This window comes from Marmota marmota, unplaced genomic scaffold (genome assembly GCF_001458135.2).
Source record: "Marmota marmota marmota unplaced genomic scaffold, marMar, whole genome shotgun sequence".
NCBI lineage: Eukaryota > Metazoa > Chordata > Mammalia > Rodentia > Sciuridae > Marmota > Marmota marmota.
In genome coordinates, this window is record NW_026000101.1 from 2,634,427 (window position 1) to 2,653,812 (window position 19,386).

Genomic DNA, 19,386 nt, shown 5'->3' on the forward strand with positions numbered 1-19,386 from the left:
TGTTTTTGTTTTGGGTTATCAGGCTTGAACTAACAGAGCTCTTTTTTTTTTTTTTTTTTTTTTTTTTTTGAGAGAGAGAGTAGAGAACTTTTTAATATTTGTTTTTTAGTTTTCAGTGGACACAACATCTTTATTTTATTTTTATGTGGTGCTGAGGATCGAACCCAGCGCCCCGCATATGCCAAGCGAGCACACTACCACTTGAGCCACATCCCCAGCCCCAAAGGAGCTCTTAATCCTGAGCCATATCTCCAGCCCTTTTATTTTTTATTTTGAGATAGGGGGCTAGCTGAGGCTGGCTTTGAACTTGCAATCCTCCTGCCTCACCCTCCTGAGTTGCTGGGATTACAGGTGTGCAAAACACCATACCTGGCTGTATTATCTTTTTTAAAAGGGGGAGACAGTAAGACACCATGTCCCTGAATGTCCCCTTTTTGTTCCCCAAAACCTAGCCAAGCCTAGTGCAGTGGCACATGCCTGTGATCACAATTATTTGGGAGGTTGAGGCAGGAGAATAACATGTTAGAGGCCAGCTTTAGCAATTCAGCAAGATCCTGTTTCAAAATAAAAAAAAAAAATTAAAAAAATAATAATAATAGTAAAAAGGACTAAGGATGTAGCTCGGTGGTAAAGCATCTGTGGATTCAATCTCACAAAGATTGATACAATCTTCAATACACACAAAGAAAGGGAGGAGAAAAACAACCTAACCAATTTAAGGGAACAGTGAATGTCCAGATACATATTAACATGAAGGACACTAGATCTCTCTTATGCATGCTGGGAACTAGGGCAAGTTAGTGTTATTTATAGAAAGCTACTTTCTTGCATGTTTGCAGGGATGATTGTTCCTTGGGATGCTGGTCATACAAGCAAACTAAGCAAGCTAATGCTGATGATGTCACTACTTCTGCAGCCTAACATAAAAAAAAACCTCTCTCTTTGTGACAAGTGACAGAGAACTGTGGAAAGGATACATGCCATTCGTCCAGCTGGCTGCCACTGGCCAAAATGCTATGTCAGGGGGCACTGCGTGGCAAAGCCTCGTGCAGGATGGAGGTGCTCTCTGTTCAGCCTATTGCCACTGGACCTTCTCCATAAGCATTTCTCAGTGAAGTTTAATTTCTCATAAGCCAACTCCAGGAGTTTTCTTTGGTCTCTTGGCATCCTATCCCAATGCCCTGGCACAACTGGGCTGTGGATGTGACAGGGACTGAATCTCAAAAGCAGAATGCTAAGTGAGAGAAGCCAGCCCCAAAAAGGTGATTCCCATGTGATTCCATTATTATGACATTCTAAAAAGACAGAGATATAGAGACAGAAATGTTTCTATAGGAGTCACTGACTGGGAGAGGGAAGTGCTTGAGGGAACTCTTTTTGGGTAATGGAGATGCTTTACAGTTTGATTGTATTGGTGGTTGTATGATTATATTTACCTGTCACATTGCATGCTGCACACATTTGTCAAATAGAATTGTACACTATGAATGTGATCACAGGTGAGGTATACCTCAATGGGAATGAAAGCATATTGCTATGGTTTCAATGTAGTTCATCCCTCAAAGATTCAAGTGCTGGAAACTTGGTCCCCGGTGAGGCATGAGGCAGGGTGGGAGGCAGTGGCTAGTGGAGGGTGGGGATTAGGTCACTGCAGGCACTGCCTTCAGAAGAAAGAATGCTGGTCTCGTGGAATGAGTTAATTCCCAAGATTGTGGGTCATTAGAAAGTGAAGCCCCATCCCACACATGTGCCCCCATCTGAAAGTTGTCATTTCCCTTTCTGTTTCTCCACCACGTTATGACACAGCCCAGCGAACTTCATTAGAGGCTGAACAGATGACGCTGCCGGATCTTAGAATTTCAGCATCCAGAATTGTGATTCAAACAAATCTCTTTTAAGTACCCAGATATTTTATTAGAGCGATAGAAAACAAATCCACATATTTTCACACATAGACTTGTATATAACGATTCACAGCATTATTTGTAACATTTAAAGCCTGGAATTATCTCTGAAGTCTAGAAACTGGGAAATGCCTAAACGATAGTGGTACATCACACAAAGGAACACTACTCAGCAAAGAAAAGGAATGCCCCATTAATACATGCCACAACATGGGCAAAATCTCAAAGTGTGACAGAGCCCCTGTGAATTAAAAGCCCAAATCTCCCCAATGTCCTTAAAAAATTGTATTTCTAAAAATGAGTGTCCTCCTACTGAGAATGTAAACTGAGGGAATGGCCCCAAAGCCTGGGAAGGAGCCAGCAAGTGTTGAAAAACTGGAATCATAATATATTTTCTGGGGATGAGGTTGTAGCTCAGAGGTAGAGCGCTTGCCTAGCACATGTGAGGCACTGGGTTCAATCCTCAGCACCACATAAATATAAATAAATAAAATAAAGGTATTATATCCATCTACAACTAAAAATATTTTTAAAAATATATTTTCTGGCTAGCACAGCCATTGCTAAATCTACATATGCATATTTCTTGCATTTTTGTCTTAGAGTACCTCTCTTATAAAAGAGGCCCCTGGGTCCCCCAAAGATGGAGATTTGAGACAGAAAAAACCTCTACTATTTTATCAGATTTTAAATAAGTCCGTTTTTCCCTCACCAACCTCTATCCTCCAAGATTTGGTTGAGCAGCAAGTAGCAGAATTTTACATTCCAATAACAGAAGAAGTAAAAAATGATGGGTATTTGAGCAGGTACTTGTACTCCCAGTTACTTGAGAGGCTGAGGCAGAAAGATCTCTAGATCCCAGGAGTTCAAAGCAAGACTGGGAAACACAGTGTGACCTCCATCTCAAAATATATATATTTTTTTATTTAAAAATATGCACTATGGCTAGGTGTGGTGGTGCATACCTAAAATCAGTGGCTTGGGAGACTGAGGTAGGAGGCTCAGGAGTTCAAAGCCAGCCAAAGCAACTTAGTGAGGACCTAAGCAACTTAGCGAGACTTGTCTCAAATTAAAATATAAAAAGGGCTGGGGATGTTTGTCAATGGTTAAATGCTCCTGGGTTCAAACCCTGGTACCAAAAACAAGACAAAACAAAACAAAAAAACACAGGTGTTGGGGCTGGGGTTGTGGCTCAGCGGTAGAGTGCTCACCTAAGCACATGCGAGGCACTGGGTTCGATCCTCAGCGCCACATAAAAATAAACAAATAAAATAATGGTATTGTGCCCAACTATAACTAAAAAAATTTTGGAAAAAAAAAGCACAGGGTGTTATTCCATTTATTAAACACTTGAGAAAATATAGGCTGTGGGTGTCAATCAGTGGTAGAGTGCATGTTTAGTGTGCATGAAGACCTGGGTTCAACTCCCAGCAGCAACAAAAACAAAAAGCATCAAAAATTTATTCTGAGAAAATAGAAATTAATCTATAGTGACAAAAAGCAGACCAGTGATTTCCTGTGAAGAGAGGAAACATGAAGGTACAGAAGGAAGAAAGTTTTGGAAATGACAGGTATGTTCATTATATTTTTGTGTGATGGTTTCCTAGGTATACACACATGTGGAAACTCATCAGATTGTACTCTTTAATCATGCAGTTTATTGTGCATCAATTAAACCTAGTTAGAGCTTAAGAATTTTGTACCTCAATGAACCTGACTTTAGAATAATAATAATAAATTATTGGAATAACTAAGTAGAAGTTAGAATGGCAGGTTGATGGGTAGGGTAAAAGATGGGAAGGTGGAGGCCAACTCTAGGGTGAACCATTAGGAGCAGATCACAGCAATGGAGTGAAATTTAAGAGGAGTGTAGAAGAAACTTTCAAGGAAAAGAGAATCCACAGTATGGGATGGCTTCATGCGGATATGGACATCCAAGATGCTCAGGACTTAGGATGGAGAGGAAGAATTCAGCTGAGGGGAATATCAGTGAGAAGCAGAGATGTGATTCAGCAGTTTATACTGGGGAGGGCTGCCTAGGGAAAAACATTATCAGACAAGGAAGGAAGTGAGAGCAGTGTTCAAAGAAAAACGTTAGGCAAATTAACAGAATTTATTTGAGCAAAGAACAATTTGTGAATTGGGCAACACTCAGAACAAGAAGTTCAAAGAACTCCACAATGTGGGAGCAGTATTTATGGTCCAAAAATTGAAGTGAGTTACAGAAACAGCTTCATGGGGATAGCTCTGCATTTGTCTTCTCTGGGCATGATCTGATCAGGTGGCAACCTGTGATCGGCTGGCTCTTTACTGCTGTGATTGGCTGAGACTCAGCTTATGGTACAAAAGTATACTTCTTAGTTAGGGTGTTGGCTTGTTTATGGACCAAGGTGGGTTGTGATTACTTAGGTAGGGACTCTAGGTATGCGAATAGCCTCAGGCAGAATTTAGTTTAACAACAGCAGGTTCTATGACACTGTGAGCTTGTTGGGGAGTTTGGAACTACTAAACAGGTTCCTTATTTTCGAGGGCAGTTGTAAGAGGTTGTCATGGCCTGGAAGGAATGCACACAAGCATGGAGTGTATAGTACCTGAATAGAAATATCACAGCTCATTTTGTGAGGTCAGAGTCCTGAGGATGATAAGAGAGAGAAAGGTAGTTCTTAGCCTGGGGCAAATTCAATCTGAGTTCCCAGTCACATTCCTCTGGGAGGTAATAGCAATAGTGTTGTTGGGCATGGGGGTGTAGCTCAGTGGGAGAGTACTTGTCTAGAACCCGCTTGTGCAAGGCCCTGAATTCCATCCCCAGCACCACAAAAAAAGAGAAGGAGAAAGAGAAGAAAAATAGTATTGTTTGCATAGATATTAGTCCCACCCAGTTCCAAAGCTGATCTGGGCAGAGGCTCAGTGCCTCTCTCTAGGTTGGCTTTGGAATTAATTCTTTGAGGCCCTGGACTCCCAGGAAACATTGCTGGGAGCTCTTGCTGCCCCTGCTTTCCGTGAGTGTCCTTGGCTGCCACATGGTCTAGGAATCATTTCCCATGCTCCAGTTAGATGCAAGTCTTCCCCTAAAGGCTTCTGGTTGAGCCCTAATCATGTGGGGTCAAGACACAAGGGCAGGCTTCAATGAAGCCACATGATTTTCTAAGGGGGTTGACCTTACCTAGTCACAACTGAGTCCATGCTGGCTTAGAAATGTCCACCTTTGCTTGACCTCAGCTGGGTGTGTTCCAATGTACTTTATAACTTGGCTTTTGCCTTTACTGATAATCTCTCTCTTTCTCTCTCTCTCTTTTTTTAATCCCTGTTCTTATTCTAAGGCACCTCCACCACTTTTTGAAAGTAAGTTGGTTGAAGGGGGAAATAATAAATATTATTATCTATTATGATAATAAACACTAAATGTTTTATTATGATATGTTTATGATAGTAATAAATACTTTATAATTATCATAATAATGATTATTACGTATTATTCTTTTGTTTATGTCAGCAGACACAGATCTTTTGGATTCCTTGGAATAAAGCATCTCCAAAATATGTTTTTATCTCTATAACCTTGATGCATTGCTGTGCTACTGAAGTCTACTTATGTATTAAATTGAGGTAATAGGGTAAACAAATGCCATATGGATTTCCCTATAAGTTTACCTTTTTATGACTTAATTATGTCCAGGACTCTACCTCATTGACTATTTTTAATGGCTACTTGTCAGTATGTATTGGTCACCTAGCCAAATCAATAAAGAGGGAAACAAATGTAACCTACTTATAATGGTCTAGATCTTAAACAGCCCAGAAGTCACCTACTAAAAGCTTGATCACCAGCATGTGGCAATGTTTAGAAGCGGCAGAAACTTTAGGAAGTGGTGCCTCCTAGGAGGAACTTAGGTCGCTGGCTGTGCCCCTGAAGGAGGTATTGGGACGCCAGCCCCATCCTCTTTCTTTAGCTTCCCAACCTTCAAGAGGCAAGCAGCCTTCTTTGGCATATGCTCCCCACCATGATGTCCTGCCTTACTTACCACAGGCCCAAAGGCCACAGGTCTGAGTAGCCATGGACTGAAACCTCGGAAACCATGAACATAAATAAACCTTTCCACGTTGAAGTTCCTTGCTCAGTTTTGTCACAGCGACAGAAAGCTGACCCATTAGTAATTAAATGATTTCATGATAATTCCTTGGAAGTAAGTCTTCTAATTGCAAGTGTTGAGTGTGTTGGTAAACAAACTTTTGATTTTTGAAATAAAATGTTCGTAATTTTGAAAATTCCAATCCTGCAGAAGAGTAAAAAGAATAGTACAAGGAATACTCAAATATCTTACACCCGATTTTGCCAGTTTATAACATTTTTTAACATTTGCTCTCTCTTACACATGCATTCATACATTTTGTTTTTGTTTTGTTTGAATCAGTTAAAAGTAAATTGTTGACGCAATTATATTTAACCCCTAAGCATTTGAGCTTGTATTGTCTGGGAAGTTCTTTTTCCTACATAATGAAATTGTCATTATCACAACTATGACATTTTAAATGGATATAATATTACCATACATTATAACCTCATTTAAATTTCTTCAGTTTTCCCAAAAAGGTCTTTACAGAGGTTTTTTTCACCATCCTCTGCTGAGCCAATATTTAGTCAAAGGTTTGGTTGTCATACCTAACATCCCCCAATAGACAACTTTTACTTATTTATTTTTTAAAATATTTTATTTTTTAGTTGTAGTTGGATACAATATCTTTGTATTATTTATTTATTTAGTTTTATGTGATGCTGAGAATCAAACCAGGGTCTCCCAAGTGCTAGAAGAACACTCTACTCTGAGCCACAACCCCAGCTTGACAACTTTTTTTTTTTTTTTTAAGTTTTATGACACTGACATTTTACTTATTTATTCCTCATTAATTTGTTCATTTAGCAGTATGGGGATTAGACTCAGGAGTGTTCTACCATTGATCTACATCAGCTCTTTTTATATTTTGAGACAGGGTCTTGCAAAGTTAAGAAGGTTGTCCTCAAACTTGTGATCCTCCTGCCCCAGCCTCCCAAGTAGCTGGGATGACAGGTGTGTACCACTGTGCCCAGCTGACACTGACATTTTAAAGAGTCAACCTAATTGTCTTGTGGAATGTCCTATAAATTGATTTACCTGATTGTCTCCTTATGATTAGATTCAGGTTAGATACTTTGCAAAGAATACTACCCAGATGGTGTCATATACTTCCCATGGTATCACATCAGGAGACATATAATATCAGCTTATCCCATATGATAGATACTAAATTAGTCATTTGGCTAAGGTAGTGTCTTGCCCCTTTATAAATAATAAATAATCTGGAGGTGATATTTTGAGGCTATTTGAATATCCTATTTCTCAGTTATGTTTCACCCAGTTGTAGTTGTCTTTGGTTTCTTTCTTTGAACCAATTTGAAAATTTCAAAATAGTAATTTTTCAATTTCTACCATTCCTTCTAAATGTATTATCTGGCAGTCTTCTTCTTCTTCTTTTTTAAAAAATTTTTTTTAGTTGTAGATGGACACAATACCTTTATTTTATTTGCATATTTTTATGTGGTACCGGGGATCAAACTCAGTGCCCCATGCATGCTAGGCAAGCAGCTCTGTCCACTGAGCCACAACTCAAGCCCCTATTTGGCAATCTTCTGTTGAGAGAGAGAGAGAGAGAGAGAGAGAGAGAGAGAGAAGAAACCTTGACTTGAGTCCCCTTTTACACCCTATATCATTATGAACTCATGAATTCTTTTATCCATTTAGCATAATTTATCTCTAAAGGCAGAGGTAACATAGGTGAATTACAAATAATTTCTAATTAGAGTCCAAATCCTTTCCTTAAAATGGTACACAGTCTCTGGACATCCTAGCATAGCTAAGGACTAGAATAAAGAAATTCATTGGAAAGAGGGAATTAATAATAATGACACACCCAGGCTCCCACTGCCTCCGAGCTCTTGAGTCCTGATTGCCATGCTTATACTCAAGCAAGTTTTTCTCTAAAAAACAGACTGATCCAAGAAAAAGAAAAGTACCTAGAAGTACTCAAACTGCAAGTCTCCCAATGAAATAAATAGAAAAATCAGACTCGACCACTGAGGCACATCCCCAGCCCTATTTTGAATTTCATTTAGAGACAGGATGTCACTGAGTTGCTTGCTGCCTTGCTTTTGCTGAGGCTGGCTTTGATCCTCCTGCCTCAGCCTCCTGAGCTGCTAGGATTACAGGTGTGCTCCACCACAAATCCTCCTGAGTAGTTGAGATTACAGGCATAGGCATGCACTACTACCTGCCTAACTCCAGGCATTTTTATTTATTTTTTTTAAACTGGGGATGGAATCTCCAGAGGGGCCTTACTATTGAGCCACCTTTCCAGCCTTTTTTAAATTTAATTTAATTTTTTAGTTATAGTTGGACATAATACCTTTATTTTTTTTTTTTTATTTTTTATGTGGTACTGAGGATCTAACCCAGCGCCTTGCACATGCTAGGCAAGCGCTTTACCGCTGAACCCCAGCCCCAGCCCCCTTCCCAGCCCTTTTTATGTTTTGAGATAGGGTCTTGCTGAGGTGCTTAGGGCCTCACTAATCAGCTGGGGCTGGCCTCAAACACAGAACCCTCCTGATTTAGCCTCCCAAGTTTCTGGATTACAGATGTGAACCACCACACCTGGACAATGCCAGCCCTTTCAAATTTTATTTTGAGACAGGCTCTTGCTAGATTGCCTAGGCTTGCCTCAAACTTGTAATTCTCCTGTCCCAATCTCCTAAGTATCTGGTATTATAGGTATACTCTACCATGCCTGGCCAATTGCAGGAATTTGAACACACTGACGGGGTTTAAAAACAATTAAGTTGGTTGATCTTTTCAAAAGAGACTTAGAAGACAAATACATGAGGACTTAAAATGAAAGATAAAAATATTAAATTCTTAATCTAGGAGGTCCATCAACTGTTTAATAGCAGTTTAAAAAATAGTAAAAGAAGTGGGCGCAGTGTTGCATGCTTGTAAACCCAGTGGCTCCGGAGTCTGAAACAGGCGGATCTCAAAGTTCAAAGCCAGCCTCAGCAAAGGCAAGGCACTAAGCAACTCAGTGAGACCCTGTCTCTAAATAAAATACTAAATAAGTCTAGGTAGGGATGTGGCTCAGTGGTCGATTGCCCTTGAGCTCAATCCCTGATAAAAAAAAAAAAAAGTAAAAAAAAAATTATTTGTAAAAATTTGAGAACACTTTCCAGAAATTGTTCGATGCATTGAGTGCCCAGCAATATAAATGAAACTAAGCATAATGGGGTAGAGGATATCCTAAGGTGGGACAGAGGAGACAAAGAGGATGAGAAATACAAAGAAAAATATCTTAGAATGACATGTCAATGGACTCAAAGGTAGAAAAAAACTAAACAGTATCTTCAAAATTAAGAGGGGAACATATCTCCAACTAAGAATTCTTTCCTAACCATCCTGGGTATTTTAATGTAGATTGGCAATGTTTCAGATATATAAACCCCCAACACTTACCTCCCAGTCTCTTTTTACCAGGAGCCCTTAGAACAAACAGCAGACTATTAAGAAGAAGCAAAAGTAAGTATAACACAGAGAAGCAGCCGAGGCCAGTGGAGAGTGGAGAGTGGAAACTTTATTAAAGGACAGCAGAAAAGACTTCTCCCCGGAGGAGGAAGGGACGGAGGAAGGGGACCAGAAAGGTGGAATCTGTGGAAGGGCTGGAAGGGCGAGGTCCCCCCTTTTTTATAGCTAAGGTCTTCTTTCAGTCCTCCCACATTCCTGTCCTTTGTTTCCTTTATCCTGCAGTGATGGAACGCAGGTGGGAAGGCCAAAGGTGGGAGACAGGTGGGCTGCAGGAGTAACCTGGGCAGCAAGGGCCTGGGGGGTTTGATTAGCACCTCCTTGTTTGCTGCTTCATTAAGAGTTCCTTAGGGGCTGGGGATGTGGCTCAAGCCATAGCACACTCGTCTGGCATGCGTGCGGCCCGGGTTCGATCCTCAGCACCACATACAAACAAAGATGATGTGTCCGCCGAAAACTAAAAAATAAATATTAAAAAATAAATAAATAAATAAAATCCACTAAATACAGTAAAGTTTTTTTTTTCTTCTTCACTTTTTTTGAGGCAGGGTCTTGCTATATTGCTCAGGATATCCTTGAACTCACAATTCTCTCACCTCAGCATTCAGAGAACCTGTGGTTACCGGTAGTACCGCTGTGCCCTGTGACAGGTAGTCATACTATCACTACACCACTGAGCTACATCCCCAGTCCTTTTAATTTTATTTGCTTTATATTGAGATAGGGTCTCATTAAATTGCCCAGATTGGCCTTGAACTTATGATCTTCTTGCCTCAGTCTGCCAAAGCATGGGGATTGCATTGTGCACCACCATGTCTGGGACTTAGTACAGGGATTTTAAAAGCATAGACTCAACAAGACATGAGAACTGAAGAGGGAATGATAGCAAGGGGATTTTGTGGGTAATGAGGATGATAGATGAGAGGTAAAGGACTTACCAGGTCCCATAAGACTGATTTTTATATTAGCAGAGGCAAGAAAGAAAACCCCGGAAACATAGAACTTGGTGGTACTAGGTTNAAAAAAAAAAAAAAAAAAAAAAATGTTAAAATTCTCTCTCTCTAAAAAAAAAAAAAGAGTTCCATTAACATTTCAATGTCCCCATGGGCTGCTCTGGTTTCCTGGATCTGCAATCTAGATAATGGTCTTGTTATGCTCGAATTTGGGACCCTCAAAAGACCACCAGAGACCAAGATGGATGTGAACAGCAAAGAGGTGTTTATTGTGAGCTAGCTCGGTCCTCTATGCGCGCACACACACAGCAACTGGTGACACAGAGGCCCCAAGCCCAGGGTTTGCAGCAGTTTTATACACTCTTTGGAGAAGGCAGGGACCCCCACATACATCATAGCATCTCTTAGCAAATCATCACACACCGCGGGAAAATCAAACAACAACTCTAAAACATGATTAGCACATTCACTGGCGGGAACAAGTTGGGTAGGGGTGATTGGTTACTACAAGAGGGGGATTCGTTTGAACTGATTGGTTTAGGCCACGACGGGAGTACATGCGGAACTACCTGGTTTCCCAACACGTTATCAAACCACCATAAACTACTGGGAGGGTCATCTGGCATCCCAGGTATTTCCCTGTCTCATGCTGATTGGTGGTTGCTGGGGGGTTGCTATGGATCCTCACCTAGTCTGACTGAGTCAGGAACAACTGGCGCAGCAGATCTCTCCTGGTATTTGTAGATAAACAACTCAGCAGGGTGGGTATGTGCCTAGGAGTGCTCTGTGGGTCTTTCCAAGGACAAAGGTCACGCCCCCTTCCTTTGGACAGGCTTTGCCCTGAGGTAGAGGCTGGTTTCTCGATCTCCATTTTATTTATCTTACTCAATATTAGACCTGATTTACCTAGCTACACTAACTACCTGTTATTCTGGCTTTAGTAGCCAGGTCAGGTAGCCTCTTGTTTAGCATTTATGATCAAAAACTTGGGCATAAAGATGGAAATTATAAATAATGACATAAAGAGGAAAGATGGAGGATTGAAGATAACATGGTTATAGTTCAAATCTTGAATGTCCTCCAAAGGCCCATTTGTCAAGGGCATGGTTCTCAGCATCTGTCACTATTTAGGAGGAAGGACCTTGTTGGGAAGTCAGATCACTGGGGGAATGTCCTTGAAGTGGATATTGGAACTCCAGCCCCTTCCTTTCTCTTTGCTTCCCACCCGCCTTCAGGTGAAAATCTTTCTCCACTACACATTCTCATCAAGATGTATTGCCAAAACAATGGGTCAAGTGACCAGGGATGAATGTTCAAAACAGTGAGCTAAAATAAACATTTCCTCTTTATAAGTTGATTATCTCAGGTATTAGTTACAGTAACAGAAAACTTTTTCTTTTTTTCCTTCTCTTTAAAATCCACTAAATAGGGCTGGGGATGTGGCTCAAGCTGTAGCACGCTCGCCAGGCATGCGTGCAGCCCGGGTTCATTCCTCAGCACCACATACAATCAAAGATGTTGTGTTTGCCGAAAACTAAAAAATAAATATTAAAAAATAAATAAATAAATAAAATCCACTAAATACAGTAAAGTTTTTTTTTTTCTTCTTCACTTTTTTTGAGGCAGGGTCTTGCTATATTGCTCAGGATATCCTTGAACTCACAATTCTCTCACCTCAGCATTCAGAGAACCTGTGGTTACCGGTAGTACCGCTGTGCCCTGTGACAGGTAGTCATACTATCACTACACCACTGAGCTACATCCCCAGTCCTTTTAATTTTATTTGCTTTATATTGAGATAGGGTCTCATTAAATTGCCCAGATTGGCCTTGAACTTATGATCTTCTTGCCTCAGTCTGCCAAAGCATGGGGATTGCATTGTGCACCACCATGTCTGGGACTTAGTACAGGGATTTTAAAAGCATAGACTCAACAAGACATGAGAACTGAAGAGGGAATGATAGCAAGGGGATTTTGTGGGTAATGAGGATGATAGATGAGAGGTAAAGGACTTACCAGGTCCCATAAGACTGATTTTTATATTAGCAGAGGCAAGAAAGAAAACCCCGGAAACATAGAACTTGGTGGTACTAGGTTCTCTGGGAAGCAGAGTTGAAGGAGGTAGGTGACCCAATAATGTCTAATTCTCTTTGGAAAATGGCCAGGGATGGAGATGTACTCAGTGGTAGAATGCTTACCTAGTATTTAAGAGGCCCTGGACCACTATTGAAATCCTGGTAAAGAGGATTAATACAAAGCCTAATCTTCTAAGTCATTGTTCATGCTGTCTCATAAAGACCAATGTTGATTTACATGATAAAACAGACCCCCATACTCACCTTACATTTTAGAATCACATCCATATTTTAATTGGTGACAAGCAGTGGTAGCTGAGGCACAGCCAGGGCTTACAGACACGGATGCAGATGAAGGTTAAGATGGTGTTTTGGCGGCTGCCTGCGGTATTGGCTATGCAGCATCCGTTCTTCCTCCTTTATGGCAGCAGCATCCTGAATATGGTTCATGGATCCTCTCAGTGCGTTTGGGCTGCTATAACAAAATGGATTGAGTAGCTTCTAAACCAAAGAAATCTGTTCTTCACAGTTATGGAGGTGGGGAAATACAGGATTGAGGTGATGGTGGATTTGAGGTTGATGAAGGCCCATTTTCTCATAGATGGGGACCTTTGCTCTGTTCTTATGTAGTGGAAAGGGCTCTAGTGCTCTGAGGTTCTTTTATAAGGGCACTAACCCCACTCATGAGGGGTCTGTCTTCATGGTCTAATCACCTCCCAAAAAAGCCCCATCTGCTAATATTGGTGGTTAGTTTTTGACATAGGAATTGGCGGGGGGGGGGGGGGGGGGGGGAGGCACGAGCATTCAGACCATAGTATCCACCCCTCCTCTATGTGTGGCACAGAGAGCTGATTCCCCAGTTCTGCTGCCAGTCATCTTAACCCAGTCAACATAGGGAGTGTGTTCACTGTGGGAAGAACACATGACTTAATTGAGTTTAATGACACAGGGCATTTTCTTGGGGCTTATAGAACAGAAGCTTCTCTTTCATGAGAGAAGTAACAAAAGAGACTTGCTTCATCTGCACAGGTGGTATGATGATATGGCATCTAGAACTGCTGCTGTCATTTTTGCCACAGCCAGGTGACAAATAGAACACATGATGAAGGGCAAAGCTTAGAAAATCAGAGATGAAAAAAATCTCTGAATCAGCTTTACTGTTGGACTATTGAGTCTGATGAGCCAGCAAAATCCATTTGCTTAAGTTGTTTTGATTTTTTTTAATATTACTAAAGTCCTAATTGATATAATATTTCTCAAGGTAGCAACCAACTTCCCCAAATATCAACTATGTTTCTTATCATGGAAAGAAGAGTTAAAAGTAACTGTTTTTTCAACCTATTTGTTCTTCTGAAAAGAAATATTTCTTGCACATATTTGCTATGGATTGAATGATCGTGTTTTCCCACAATTAATACATTGAAATGCTTTCACCAATGTAATGGTATGTGGTAGTAGAGACTTTGGTAAGTGATTAGGTCACAAGTTTCTGCCATCATGACTGTGATTCGTGCTTGTTATAATCTGCTTTCTGTTGTTATAACAAAATACCTAATACTGGGTAATTTATGAAGAATAGAGGTTTATTTGACTCATTGTTCCAGAGGCTGGGACGTCCAAGGGCATGGTGCTAACATCTCTTCCCCATCTAGTGAAGGTCTTCTTGCTGCATCATAATATGGCAGAGGGTACTGCATGGAAAGACAGAGCAAGTGTGCTAGCTCGAGGCTTTCTTCTTCCTCTTATGTAGGCACTACAATTATTATGGAGGCTCCACTTTCATGATCTCATCTAATTCTAATTGTCTCCTGTATTAGTCCATTTTCTGTTACTAAAACAAAATACCTGAGGTTCAGGGTCACAGGGCTGTATCTGGTGACAGCCTTTTTGCTGGCAGAGTCCCAAAGGAGAATAGGGCATCACATGGCAAGAGACAAGGAGTGTGTGTGTGTGTGTGTGTGAGAGAGAGAGAGAGAGAGAGAGAGGATCTTTCTCACTCTCTCTCTCTCTCTCTCTCTCTCCTTTCTTCTTACATAGCTACCAGTTTTCAAACATGGGGGTTCTACCCTGATGAACTTATCCAATCCTAATCATCTCCCAAAGGCCCCATTTATTTATTTATTTTTGGGGCTGGGGATTGTACCACTGACATACATAACTAACTCTTTTTTATTTTTTTATTTTGAAACAGGATCTTGCTAAGTTCCTGAGGCTGCCCTTGAACTTTCAATCTTCTTGCCTCATCCTCCCAAGTAGCTTGAATTATAGGCAAGCTTCAGCATGCCTGGGAAAAGGCCCCACTTCCAAACACTGTGCTCTGATTAAGTTTCCTCCTCCTTCTTCTTCTCCTCCTCCTCCTCCTCCTCCCTCCTCCTGCTCCTGCTCCTCTTCCTCCTCCTTCTTCTTCTTCTTAAGAATGTTTTCAGTTGTTGATGGACCTTTATTTTATTCATTTACTTATATGTGGTGCTGAGAATTGAACTTGGTGCCTCACACATGTGAGGCAAGAGCTCTACCACTGAGCCACAACCCTAGCCCAAGTTTCTACCTTCTTAATACCTCACAGTGGATTGGATTTTAGCATAGGAACCCTTGAGGGATATACTCAAACCATATCTATAGTACATCCCAAAGGCACTACCTCCAAATATCATTAACATGAATTTGGGGGTTAAGTTCCAAGACATGAATTTCAGGGATACATTTTTAACTTAGCAAAAGGCCTTAGAAAAGAAACTCTGAAGCACCCCCTCAGCCCTCCCACCACGTGAGGACATGGTGAGAAGTTTGCTCTTGATGAACCAGGAAGCAGCCTCCTGCTAGACACTAAATCTGTCATGTCTTGATTTTAGACTTCCTGTGTTCTAGAACTGTGAGAAATAAGTTTCCATTGTTTATAAGCCACCCAGTCTATGGCATTCTGTTACAGAGGCCCAAACAAACTAAGATAATTGGCATCCTGGAGGAACTGTACAATTCCAGGATATTTTTACCGAAATAGGAGGCAAATAAGTTAAGGATGACGAAAGAATGGAGTGATAAGAAATAAGGGAGATATACTGGGAAATGAAATTGATGGGATCATATTGTTATATTATGTGTATGTACAAATATGTAACACTGAATCCCACTATTATAGATAATTACAATGCACTAATAAGAAATAAAATCAACATTAAAAATAGAATATTTCATGTTTGAAAGATGTCAGCAAGACTAAGCTCTCTTTAAAAATCATTAAATTTAATAGGAGCAATCACTGGCAAACTTTTAGAGAAATAGTAGTGATCCTCATTAGGGTGAAGTTAAAAAAAAAAAAAAGCAGAAGCCAGAATGCAAGGGGGACTGAGAACTTTTTTTTTAGCCAAAAGATGTCTTAAAGAAGGTGGACTATGGCAAGACGTAGGGAAGAAGTGACATGTTATGCAGAATGAATATTTGCTGTTTAGACTAGTGAGACGTGGCTTGTTATGGTTTGCCTAATTGTTCAACTTTCTCATTCCCCTTCTTGTGTTAATAGTTCCAACTCCACTTCACAGGGTGGACATGAGATCCAAGCTAAATTAGTCAACTCTACCTTCAATCCTGACTCTTTTGAAGAAATCAATTGTATTAGGTGAACTAGTATTCACAGGGATGAGAATTATCAGTTAAATACTCTTATTCTGACAAAAGAACTCACACAATGTATACCAGTGAAGCCTGCTGAATTCATCATAGCATGAATGAGAAAGGCCAACTACTTAACACTGTTGTCTTTTGCTCCTTATTAAGCATTAAAGCTACAGCAAGCAGACCTTTGAAACAATCTCTTTTTCATTGTGCTTCTATAGCATCAGAATGGAAGTTTTCTCATTCTTTCTTTTGTCCTTGAGAAAAGTGGGGAGCAGCAGAGTCCCTTGAATGCACAAAGATTTATACCAATGAGCTTATGGAATTCTCCTTCAATATCGTTAGAAGCTATGGTTTAATTTTAACCAGGGCTGAATTAAAAATTGGAAGTTATATTTTATTCCATTGCATATGGAAGTGCAAGGCTGCTGCTGAATTACCCGCTCCTAGTTCTCTGAAGATTGGTCTTGCAAGTTCTTAGGTGGAGACCTGAGGGCTGCCTAGCTCTTCAAGAAACTTAGTTGTTTAGTTTTCCTTTGTTTCTGTGAAGTGCTCCATTAATCTTCTGCAAATCTTATGTGAATTGGTTTTTGTGGTTGGAACCAGAGAAACCTTGATAGTACTCAGTGACTATCTGTGGACAGGGAGTAAAGGCGAAGGAGCAGATGGAATTATATGCTACTCCCAGATCTCTGGCTTGATCCACTTGATGCTGATTTTACACAATCTGAGGGATACAGGAAACAGACTTGAAAAAAAAAAGAAGTTACGTTCATTTGGGAACAAATTGAGTGCGAAGTACAAATAGAACATCTAAATAAAGATGTCCAGGAGAGTTAACTGGAGAAAGAAATTTAAATCATTTAGTAATCAAAGGGGGGGGGGGGGGTTTAAAGATTGCAAAGAAAGAATAAGTAGAGGAATTTGTGCATGAAATCCAAAGACATAAAAATTTCTTTTCTTTGGGGCTAGGGATTGAACCTGGGGTCTCATTCCTTCACATTCTACCACTAGCTAAATATCCCCCCAGCTCCAGGAAATACTTATTTGAAAGAAGTGGTAGAGAAAGAGAAAGCAGGGAAGGTAATTGTGTTAGTAAGTTTTCCATTACTGTAACAAATACCTTAGGTTGCATAAACTTGAAAAGAGGAAAGGTTTATTTTTGGTTCACAGTTTCAGAGGTTTCAGTCCATGATTGGTTGGCCCTGTGGTGAGGCAACATATCATAGTGGGGAGTATGTGGTAGAGCTATCTGCTTACTTCATAGAAGGGAGGGGGAGAGAAAAGGGATGGATTCCCACTATTCTCTTCAGGGCATGCTCCCAGTGACGTGAAGACCACCCACTAGGGCCCACTTCCTAATAGTGTAGGTGGGTAGAGGAGCCCTTAACACATGGGCCCTTGAAGAACATTTCAAATCTAAAGTATAGTGGTAATTAGTAAGTGTCCACCAGAGTTTGCAGTGGGTTGATCTGCAGGTGATTACTTTCAGGGGGTCCAGTGGGTTGAGGAAAGAATAAAGGTGCGGCATGACTATGAGAATGAATGCAAAAGAATTAGGTTATTTTTTTTTTTTTAAGGAGAGAATGGGACAGAACAGAATCAGAAGAACAAGTATGGAAGATACTCAATTCTGAATTGTACAGAATTTCCTGGGAATATATGAAGATTTTCTTAGGATCTGTGGGCATGGATAATATTAGGACAAACAATATCTAGTTTATTCATAGCCTTTCTTCAAATTAATTTGCCTAAGATCACCTTTAACAATAATGTGTCCTATTTCACAATGGTCTTCCTTTAGCTTTCCAAATTAAGCAATATCTCCCAGTCATTTCCCCTCTAACTATGTTTCATTGCCCCTACAGTGAAAATTCCAAGACTACCATCAAAGGGGTATGATTTGCTATGATTTAAAATACCAGTTTAGGTAATAAGGAATGACTATGACTCGCCATCTTTTTTTTGTGTGGCTCTCTTTTTCATTAAGAGATGCATTGCGAACACATTTTTTGTTTTGTTTGTAGAACTGGGGATTGAATTTAAAGGAACTCCACCACTGAGCTACATCTCTAGCCCTTCCTATTTTTTATTTTGAAACAGGGTCTCAGGCTGGTCTTGAACTTGTGATCCTCCTACCTCAGCCGTCTGAGTAGCTAGTGAGAAACCAGCCTCTACCTCAGAGCAAAGCCTGTCCAAGGAATGGGGCTTGACCCTTGTCCTTGGAAAGACCCACAGAGCACTCCTAGGCACATACCCACCCTGCTGAGTTGTTTGTCTACAAATAACAGGAGAGATCTGCTGCGCCAGGTGTCCCTGACTCAGTCAGACTAGGTGAGGATCCATAGCAACCCCCCAGCAACCACCAATCAGCATGAGACAGGGAAAATACCTGGGATGCCAGATGACCCTCCTAGTAATTTATAGTGGTTGATAATAGGTTGGGAAACCGTGTAGTTCAGCATGTACTTCCCTTGTGGCTTAAACCAATCAGTTCAAAGGAATCCCCCTCTTGCACTAACCAATCACCCCTACCCAACTTGTTCCCACCAGTGAATGTGCTAATCAATGTTAAGAGTTGTTGTTTGATTTTCCCGCGGTGTGTGATGATTTGCCAAGAGATGCTATGATGTATGTGAGGGGTCCCTGCCTTCCCCAAAGAGAGTTTAAAACTGCTGCAAACTGGGCTGGGGGGGGGGAGGCCTCTGGGCATCACCAGTTGCTGTGTGCACGCAGAGGACCGAGCTAGCTCGCAATAAACACCTCTTTGCTGCTTACATTGATCTTGGTCTCTGGTGGTCTTTTGGGGGTCCCGAATTTGAGCATAACACTAGGATTAATAGGTACATGACCATGCTCAGGGCCAATAAAAATTTTTTGTTTAATAACTCTTAAAATTTGTAATATAAAAAATGTTAGTCTGAAATAGATTGAAGCCTAAAAAAAGATTGCTATTTTATATATATATATAATTTGTCAAAAAATATATATATGTCAAAAAAATATATATATATTTTGACAAATTGTATACTATTAATTATGATTACTCAATCCAAAATAATTTTTTAAATGGTCATGGAAACATTTTTAAATATTTTAATTTATATATATATACTTTTCTTTTCTTTCTTTTTTTTTTTTTTATTCTGTTTATTTATTTTTATGTGGTGCTGAGGACTGAACCCAGGGCCTCGCACGTGCTAGGCGAGCGCTCTACCACTGAGCCACCACCCCAGCCCAGTAA